Below are 9,516 nucleotides of genomic sequence, written 5' to 3'. Positions count from 1 at the left end.
CTCTACTGAGGGCAACATAGTGAGGCTTTGTCTGAAAATAAATAAAAAATAAAATAAAAAAGCATTCTCTTCTCAAAATTGCCTGCCTTGACCACATGATTAAAAAAAAAAAGAGTTCCTCTCATATTCTCACTCTAGTATAATACTCTAGTGATGCACTACAATAAAATATATTGCTATTCAAAATCATCTTGTTTATTTGTTTATTTTTTTCTTCTTCTCTGTCCCCAAATATAAACTGTGTAAAACAAGGATCTTTTCCTTCTCTTTCTCAATTAAATTTCCAGTACCTAGAATAAGTGATTATTAAAACACCAAAAAAAAAAAAAAGTTGATTAATGAATGAATGAAAAGTAAGTAAAATGCCTGGCTAAATAGCAGGTTAATAATAATCTTCTTTTCCTTTTTTTTTTTTTTTTTTCTATCTTAGATCTTTCTCCCATGAAGTCCCCAAATCTTTGTTTGCTACCTGTGTACAGAATATCAGTTATACCCCATGTTTTCCTTCTTTGTTTTAGATAGGGTCACCCCTGTTCATCACTAACTTGTAAACTCAAGTTTGGGTCCACTTTTGGTGATTAATTTTCATGGCTGATGAAGAAATGGTTTGACATTTGTGTTATTCTAAAGCCATCTTGCCTGGATGTAACTATTGTTTTCATATGAGTCTGAACAGCTTGATCACATTCATAGCTTTTGATCCCCACTGGAAAGACCAAAGGTTGGCCTGTTTCCACACAGGCTGCAGGAGGGGAGTTTACTCAGTCATGGATATAATTCAGATGTAGCCCATTGGTTACTATTTCAGGGAAGAAACACAACATCAACTAAGCCAGCCTCCACCAATTATGTTGCCATTATTGCTGTAATGAGAGCTGCCTTATAGGATAGAGGAGTTGAATGAGTCTGGTTATTTATCCATAAGGGAAGGTGGATGAGCCTTTTAGGAAATTGGGACATTTATGCATTCTGGGAATAACACAAAAAACAATGAGACTGACTGTGTGTGGCACATGTGTGTGTTGTGTGGTTGTGAGGGGAGTCATCAATGACAAAAATGGAGACTGCACATGATGTCAAAAGTGGATTGTTTTAAACAGAGAGAATAATGAGAAGAGTCAAGATTTTGTGACCTCTGTAGGCTTTGGAGAAGGACACACCGAGAATCAATCACTCATTAGCAATGTAACTTTCGATATGTTGTGATGAAATAAAAGATAAAGTAAGCAAAGCACTTAGAACTATTTCAGCCATATAGTGGACACACGCTACATTGAGGGTATTGTTATTCAGACCAGGTCTACCTTCTTTATCACTATGCATAGAAAAGTTCTCAAATGGAGGCATTTATGAAAGCAAATATCTTCTGACATTTCCTTCTAAAATTATGGGCGATCCCATCTGCTTTCAGCTAATAAGCCTAGGTGCACTATCAGAGGCTGGAACAGGATTGGCAAGACTTAATGGGAGAGTATCAATTTCCTTCCTGTGCTGTTTACAGGTAACTGATTCACTCTTAACTCACACATCTAACAGCAGTAGAACACTTAAATGGAGCTCAAATATATGACAGATAGGAACCCCATGGGTGCTATTAATGCTTTGTTTTCATTAACATCTTCAGCCATCTACATATTAAAAATCCCTATTTAAGAGGAACAGATTATTTTATTATAACAAAAAGCCTGATGATAGTATGTTATGGCTTTGAATAAATCAATCTCTGTATGCTACAAAATCATGCAGAATCAGTGTGTGTGCTTATACACCATGTCTTATCTACCTGGGTGTTTATGTACATATTCTTAGATGCCTACAGACATATTACTCCTTAATTATATTTATGTGTTTTTGTATGTTCATCACAGTGTATGAAGGTATGAGTGTCTCTCAGTGGGTGTGGGTGCATTCATATACTTACATTCATCTACATCTTAAAATGTAGAGAACGCTTTTCTGAGAGTCTTTATGATGTACAATAAAAGATCTCAAGACTCAAGCAACCAGGATTGAAATTTGGGTTCTTCCATCTTTGTAATCTATAGGTTTGTCACATGATGCTTACATTTTTTGGTCTTCATATATAAATCTGAATCATAAAGATTCTTTCGAAGTTGAAGTAATATGACCTATTAGAACATTATGCCTAGCACAAAGTAGGCATTCAGTAAAAGATACACCTTTTCTTCCCTTCTTCATTTTCCACTTCCTTTCTCACAGGGGTGTCCAATCTGCATCCTGTAGGCCACATGCAGATTATTTGAGAACTGCTTTGTTATCTGTGGTATCAGATACCACTAAATGTATGCACAGATTGTTTTGTGTGTGTTCATCAGTTTTTGTTATTGTTTGTGTATTTACTACGTGGCTCAAGACAACTCTTATTCTCCCAATGTGTGGTAGAAAAGAAGAAAGGTTGGATGCCCTTAAGAGTTGCTTTAACTATAAATGTTTTCATTGCCTCTAAAATATATTATACAGCATGGCAATTGAACTTTAGAAAAAATACATATTTTTGAACAACTAATGTGTATCTGGAACACTAGAGAAGAATGAAAGATAATTCAAGATACTGAGTAGTAATTAGCAGACTAAGATACTTGCTATATGGTATGTTGTTCTCATCTGAATTTTCTTCCTGTATCCTTTCGTGTGGTTACAGTGTTAAAAAAATTAATCAGTTTATGTAGAAGGACTTTCTATAGTGTTTACACAAGCTAAACATGACATGCAATGTTTTGTTTTGTATGTTTTTTTTTTCTTTTTGCTCTCCCTGCTTTACTGAGATCTAGTGATTTCAACAGTATGTGCCTTTTAAGAAATGTGGTGCTGAGAGAGCATAAGTTTCCAGAAAATGACATATCTGAATCCCTACTACTAAGACTGTGGTGTGAGGACCAGGGGCACTGCATCTCCTAAGAGCCTATCACAATGCAGAATCACAAGCCCGAGCCAACCTAATCAAAATTGGGAGTACAAGATCCTCAGGTGACTTATTTGAGAAACTGAGTATTAGATGTAGAAATCTATATGGAATCTCAGAAGAAACTGGTGGGAGCTCTGAGACTGTTACTACTTTTCAAAATGGAAAAAATCTTGAAAATGTAGTTTGCTGATGACTTTCAAGTTGGAGGACCCCCTTGTGAAATAAATATCAAAATATTCTGGAACCCTCCCCCCCCCCCAAAAAAAAAGAAAAAAAGATACTGAGTAGTTACCTTGAAATTTATCATGGATTTAAACATGTGTTTATCCAGGTCCTCTGAAAAGAAAATGTCAAGATGGGATTAAATGAGCAAGAAATGAATTAGAAAAAATGCTCATAAAAGAAAATGAAAGGGTGCGTGGGAGAACAAAAAACTGTGAGACAAGTCTGCTTCTGATTGAAGGAGAGGTGGAAAGCAGGCCAGTAGGCAGAAAGACAGGTAGGCAGGGAGGAACTTAGATCACTGTCCAGATCTAATGAAGGTTAGACAAGGCCATTTGGATGTTCTTTAGCCAAAAACACCATCAAAGGAAGGCTGTGTCTCCTAGCAGTGGGAACAACAGCCTTCATGCAAATACAACAATGGATTTTGAAGCACAAAAACTAGCCCAGGGCAATAGTGCATCTGAGAAATGAGTTCTCATGTGGCCATAGGAGACGAGTAAGAAACAAGAGATGTGCACTTATCATGGCAGCAGCTTTGACAGATGAAGCCAAACTCCTGGCTCCAAAGTAACTCCTCCAACTGATGATATGGTGTCACCGAGTGTATATGGTTGTGCAATTTGTGCAGCCATATATTAATTTAAAGGTTGTTTTTAAGATTCATAGAGAAGAATTAGAAATACAGGATACTTCAGCCTTACAAGTGCAGTAGGATTTAAAAGGGTATAGTTCAGTGTTGTGGATGAAAGTAGGGGATTTTAGAGTCAGAAAAAAATGGAGTTCATGCTTAGGTCTACTAACTTGCCTGAGATTCTAAATATTTAGAGATGGACATTATAATACCTCCTTCAGTAGTACTTTTTAAGAGTTAAATCAGGGATAAATGCCAAGAAATTAGCATGTATTAACAGTTTAGTATATGCCGAACTGTGTTTTATGCACATTCTATTAGTTCAGGTTTAATAACCAGAATCCACAGAGAACTCAAATGTATAAGCAAGAAAAAACAAGTGATCCCATCGCAGGCTTGGCAAGGGACTTGAAGAGAAACTTCTCTGAAGAAGACAGGCGCACAGCCTACAGACAAATGAAAAAATGATCATCATCTTTAATCATCAGAGAAATGCAAATCAAAACTACTTTGAGATACCATCTAGGTCCAGTAAGGTTAACCCCTATCACAAAATCCCAAGACCAGAAATGTCGGCGTGGATGTGGAGAAAAGGGAACACTTCTACACTGCTGGTGGGAATGCAAATTAATACATTCCTTTTGGAAAGATGTTTGGAGAATACGTAGAGATCTAAAAATAGATCTGCCATTCAATCCTATAATTCCCCTACTAGGTATATACCCAGAAGACCAAAAATCACATTATAACAAAGATATGTGTACAGAATGTTTATTGCAGCCCAATTCATAATTGCTAAGTCATGGGAAAAGCCCAAGTGCCCATCGATCCACGAATGGATTAATAAATTGTGGTATATGAACACAATGCAATATTATGCAGCCTTAAAAAAAGATGGAAACTTTACCTTTTTCATGTTTACATGGATGGAGCTAGAACATATTCTTCTTAGTAAAGTATCTCAAGAATGGAAGAAAAACTATCCAGTGTACTCAGCCCTACTATGAAACTAATTTATGGCTTTCACATGAAAGCTATAACCCAGTTATAAGCTAAGAATATGGGGAAGGGGGAAGTGGGGGAGTGAGGGGAGAGGATGGGCGGAGGGAGGGGGATTGGTGGGATTACACCTGCGGTGCATCTTACAAGGGTACATGTGAAACTTACTAAATGTAGAACGTAAATGTCTTAACACAATAACTAAGAAAATGCCAGGAAGGCTATGTTAACCAGTATGATGAAAATATGTCAAATGGTATATAAAACCAGTGTATGGTGCCCCATGATCACATTAATGTACACAGCTATGATTTAACAATTAAAAAAAAAAAGAAGAAAAATGAAAAAAAAAGAAAGAAAATATTGAACAGGATATATTATTTTTCTTAATATATTTTAACACTTTTAAAAGATGAAGAAACTGGGACCTGAAAAGGTTAAGCACCTAATTTATCCTAATTTTTAAAAGCATCAGCATCTGGATTAAATTTGGGCAGTCTTCCTGAAGCCCTTTCCCTAACCACTGCACTGTACCCTCCTGCCTCTCAAACACACCTGGCCAGACTAAAGGCTCTTATTTCTACCTTACTGTGTGGGCATAACTCCAGGGTAAGATGAAGAAGATGTGATGGTTATCTTCAGAAGAGGAGCTAGTTTTGTATGGTTTCCCTAGGAACTTATTTGGAAACTTGAACTTTATTAGTATCTGTTTCTGTATCTTCTATAACGCCACAAAACAAGTGCCAGGTTGTAGTAAGGGTTCTAAAGATTATCAGATGCCTGTGTATTACTCTGTTATGAAATCTGTTCCTGCTTAAATTTGGGTTTAAATGTCTTTAGGATTAATTTAGATCCTGGGTCTGAAGACATCTGGATCTGTTCACCTGCTCTGCTGGAGAAAAAGTACAGACACGCCTTTCTTACAGGAGAAACCTCAGCACTCAGCTTATGAGCAAAGTGCTCAAAGAAGAATAGAAATTCATGAAAGGGGAAGACCATCACCTGCGACACTGAGGAAAGGCTAAAAGAGAAGATGTGCTTTATAATACAAAATGAAAAAAAAAGTCAACAAAAGACTGCATGGTTTGCAGCAGAAGAAATGAGAAAAGTGGGCAGAGAGAAACCATTTTCTACTGAAAGACGTGCACAAGGAAGCCTGGACTTCATCCCCACTGCCGATTGCTTCAAGAAGTATCAGACTCAGAAAAATTATAAAGAAAAACACTTCAATCATTTTATGTAACCTAAAATAGATAATAAAATCATCAGGTGAGTTCATATTTATGTTTTCACTTTTAAAACTGTAATTATAAGTAATCCACCAAACTTTTTCCCAGCCAAGAAAATTTTATTGGAAAGGGTTATATCAAAGCTAGATATTTTGGGTAGCTTAGAGAAACAAAGTAATTATGTGGGCAGCAGAGAGGCCATCAAAATCTTCCAACATGTACTCAGAAGGCAATTTTCTTTTTAAATGATGCATCTAAACAATTTCACTTGGACACCTGGACATTTAGGGCCCTAAATTTTAGCTGGAGTTTCAGACCTGACACATGGAAGAATAAATGGTGATACAGGCCACGGCCTCTCTCTAGAGCTCAGGGTTATTTTTTTATGTTTCTACAGATTTACAATACCCATGGTCCCACCTAAAGGTACAAAGGGAGAGATTATGGGCTCCACGTAGATTCTGAAACTAGGGACTGGTGTTGGGATGGAGACATATTATGGGTGACTGTAAATTGTCCCAGGAGAGTGTGTTGAGTGTGCGGTGGGTTTGAGGGGCTAGCATTCCAACTGTTCATCCACAGATCCCCAGGGATTGATACCTGATGTTTATTGTACATGCTTAGAAGAGTTGTGTGATAGCTGGTGTTTTTGCTGCTGTCCCTCTGTGGCAGTGAGTAGTGATAGGTCGTAGAGAGAGCAGAGTCAACTCTGAGCTTTCCCACTCCTGGGTGGTTTATTTATTTGTCTCATGAAGCTCCCTGGAGCCCAGGAGCTGTCAGTCTATTAAGGCAAGGGAAATAATTAGTAACACCTTTTTATTTTCAGGGTGTAACAACCTGCCCTATAAATCTACCCAATTCCTCTTGTTAATCTTTAGCCTATGAGAGAAGCAAAGTGCTGTTATTGATGCTGCATGGATAAGAGGCCACTTCATCACTTTGGAAGTCATAAAATACCTTTCCAGCTAGAAGTGAGGCTAATTCTCCAAGACCATCTCAGTCCTGTGTCTGGTTTGGAAAGCAGACTGGTCATCCAAAGGAGGCAAGTATGGTTCTAAATAATAGAACTGAAAATGTGCCATGATAAAGAAAGATATTAGGGGTCTGCTGAAGTAAGCTTTTGTATGTCAGTCTTTCCCAGATGGGGCTCACAGACCTGGAATTTTACAAGACTTTTAAAAAAAACAACAACAAAAAGTTTTTGAAGTCAAAGAATTTAGGCATCTATATTGAATCAGTTCAAACCAATTATTGTAAAATTTCTGAGTCTTATGTGAATCTCTAGGAAATACATGGCAGGCAATCTTCCCTAAATATACTATTTAATCATGGGGAAAACCCCTCCTCTTGAAAAGGACACCAAATAACATGTCCTGCCCTGTTTACTATTTAGAAAACAGCTCAAGATGCCTTTGTGTGTGGGCGCGTGCGCCAATATAAATGATTGATAGCTTTGTGACTATCATGGTTATCTGAGTCCTAAAAGCAGAGCTATCTGCAAAATACTTATTATCAAATATAGTTGGACAACATCTAAATCAAACCTCTCCTACCTCTGATGCACCCATAGGTAAAAAGAGTTTCCGGTTTTTGGCAGAGGGTTGATTTTTCCCAAAGGCAGAAAGCTGCTTAATTATTTATAAACAACCGACTAAATGAAGGCAAATGTCCACTTATCCACATGAGTTTGTGTGCACTTCTGTCACTGTGGTTTATTTTTCCACATTATCCCATGCATTTGGAGCCAGTCATCTTTCAGTAAGTGACTTTTCTGGATTTGAAACAAAGTGGCTTTAATCATGAGAAAGGAAGAGAAAGTCAGGACAGGAGAGAGCCTGGCCATCTGGATATGTCAGTCTCCGTGATTATCCATAAGACAACTCAAATAAGCAGATGCCATGGCTAGTAATTAAACCTTTCTTCTGTTCTCACTGGAATGTAAAAACAGCCTTTCTATTGATGACAAAGGATTTGTGTCACATATTCAAGGGTAATCACAAAAGGGATCCATAATAACCCTGTTAATCATCAGAGAACAGGAACATTTTGGCAGCAGCGCTTTCTCAAGGTGATCACGTTTTCTTTACACACAGCACCAACTCACCTTATGAAACACTTGTCAGACCTCAAACAGTGCATCCTCTCGCCGGCTCTCCCAGGCTGCCAGCAATTAGCTAGTGTGTGTCCTTTGGTCTGGAGAATTGCTTTTGTCTTTTCAGATGGCTCTGTGGCCTAAGACACGGTGTTCTGCCTATCTCCAAGTGGTAGTCACTTTCTGCTCTTTAAGCTTTTTGAAATTGGGGAAGCTGTCCTTGCTGGGGAGAATACCTGAACCTTTATACAGAAAAGTTTATGGCTTCCTATGGCCTTATTGTCTTCACTGCTTTGTTTCTTTCTCATTTTCCAAGACAGGCAGATCACAGGGGAGAGTTTTGCTGCACGAGATACATTTCAATGACCCTTTCAGATGACTGCACACAGCTTTGTCTATTTGGCCTAGGGTGACACCAGCCACCACAAACAGAGCTTCCCCCACAACCCCTGCCCATTTGGATGGATTCATGTAGGAGTTTGGAAAGAAAAAATAGATACCATAGTGACATGATGTTGGGGGCTACTGAACCACTGTCTATGCTCTTCCCAGCAACTCATGATGTTTAGTCCCTCTTTAAAAACTACATTTTCAGATTGATCTCTCAATGGATTTTAGAAAGTATTCATTAAGCTAATATTTCCACATGACCAGTAAATGAAGCAAATAAAACAAAACTACCACTCCACCCCCGTTCTTAGCTCCAGGAATAGACACAATGGTTGCTTCATAAGTAATATTAACTGATATTTATTAGGTTCTTTCAGTGAATCAATTATCACTCTCATTGTATTGCACCTGTCAATCAAACTCATGCCCACCCCGTGAGCTGGTACTATCATTATAGTGCCAGTATCATTATCATGATCGTACCAGCTCAAGGGTGGGCATGAGATCACAGTCTATCTACCCATTTTGCAGATGAGAAAATAAAAAAGAGATGAGTTACTTGTGATAATACAGTTAACACATAAGAGAAACTGGATTTGAATCCAAGACATCTAACATCAGTGCCTACCACTCAATTGATACTCTTGCTCTTGACTCTCACTGAGTCTCACACCATCAATGGCCAAATTTATTACAGACACGGAGTCCCACAGATGTGTTGATGTTCCCCATTCTAATTTTATTTCCTGAATATGTTGTCTTCTGTTTGCTGTACATTGCCTTAGAAGGATCCTGAAAGAACATGAATTTTCCTTGAGATTTCCTAAAAGAAAGTTCAAAAATGTCTCCTGTGGAGGTGCTACAAATGACAGTAATGAAAAGCACAGTAAATACACCTGATTTTAATTCTTATGTGACTGCCTTAACTAAGGTATCCATTTACTACAGATGCCATAACAAAATACCACCAAGTGGATGGTTTAAACAACTGAAATTTACTTTCTCATAGTACTGGAGGCTGGAA

The sequence above is a fragment of the Nycticebus coucang genome, chromosome 7 (genome assembly GCF_027406575.1).
Source record: "Nycticebus coucang isolate mNycCou1 chromosome 7, mNycCou1.pri, whole genome shotgun sequence".
In the NCBI taxonomy this organism is placed as follows: Eukaryota; Metazoa; Chordata; class Mammalia; order Primates; family Lorisidae; genus Nycticebus; species Nycticebus coucang.
This window is presented reverse-complemented; position numbering follows the sequence as displayed.